The sequence below is a fragment of the Bison bison genome, unplaced genomic scaffold, assembly GCF_000754665.1.
Source record: "Bison bison bison isolate TAMUID 2011002044 unplaced genomic scaffold, Bison_UMD1.0 scf7180017864518, whole genome shotgun sequence".
NCBI lineage: Eukaryota > Metazoa > Chordata > Mammalia > Artiodactyla > Bovidae > Bison > Bison bison.
This window is the reverse complement of record NW_011495071.1, coordinates 8,033,029-8,033,968: the sequence shown is the minus strand read 5'-3', so window position 1 is coordinate 8,033,968 and position 940 is coordinate 8,033,029. Positions and strand designations below refer to the sequence as shown.

The window sequence follows — 940 nt, the reverse complement described above, 5'->3', positions numbered from 1 at the left end:
CCCCCTCCCCCCCCGCCCGCTCGCTGCCCCTTCCCCGAGGAGCCCGGATGACCTGGCTCAGCCCGGGTACGGGGGAACTCCGCAAGGGATTCGAATCTGGACTATGCGGGCGTGGCAAGGGCCGGAGACTCACGGCTCCCACGGTCCCCCCTCCAGCCTCCTGGACCGCTAAAGACGCGGGGCCCTGGCAGGGCCCAAGAGGCCGCAGATGTGCCACCCATCCCCTGAACACACCCAGTGGTTCCTTCAGGACAGCACTGCCTTCAAGCCCGACTCCGCATCCCTTTCCTGTCCCATCAAGGCGGCCCAGCCCGGGACGGGAGCTGAGATGCCCCCAGGGTACCCCGCTATCCTGGCGCAGGGCTCTCAGTCCTTCTGTCGGCGGGAGAAGGGAGGTGTGGGGAGCAGGCGGACAAGACCCCACAAGTGTCGCCCAGTCGCACGCAAGAAAGTCCTGGGACAAGGATCCGCGTTCCCCCCGGGGCGGCGGGCGGCGGGCGGCGGTGGCGGGGCAGAGCGCAAGGGCCCCCTCTGGCGGCGGCGCCGGCAGCGCTCGGGAGGGCAGGAGCAAGCCGCTCCCGGGAGAGCAGCGGAGCCCGCTCAGCACAAAGCCCCGGGTGTCCCTACACACTCACCTGCGGCGCCCCTCTTCCGCGACCGGGTTCTTCCGGGATCTTCCAGCCCAGAGCTGGTCTGAGGGCTCTCGCCAGGTCCCCGGGACTTCCTCTTATCCCGTCCCAGCCGCGCAGCGAGCGGGACCCGCAGGCGTAGCGGGAGGGAGCGCCCTCACCTCGAGGGGAGAGGGGCACACCGGGTCTTTTGCCCAGCTCGGCAACCGCGGCCCCAGGCTCCGAAGGACACTCTTGCTTTTCCCTGGAAGCCCGCTGAGTAGGAGGAGAGCAAGTGGGTCCCGCCTTCCTACCCACCCCCTCCCCCCGCT

The 940-nt window shown here is 70.3% G+C and overlaps 1 protein-coding gene across 1 annotated transcript in view; it reads right to left on the bottom strand.

The window, feature by feature from the left end:
- The window catches only part of PHLDB1 (pleckstrin homology-like domain, family B, member 1), a 49,807-nt gene extending 48,903 nt beyond the window's left edge, over positions 1-904 (bottom strand). Inside the window, 1 exon segment of the mRNA XM_010830647.1 lies at positions 636-904. The gene's annotated coding sequence lies outside the window, so the exon portion shown is untranslated.
- Positions 905-940: the final 36 nt, after the last annotated feature.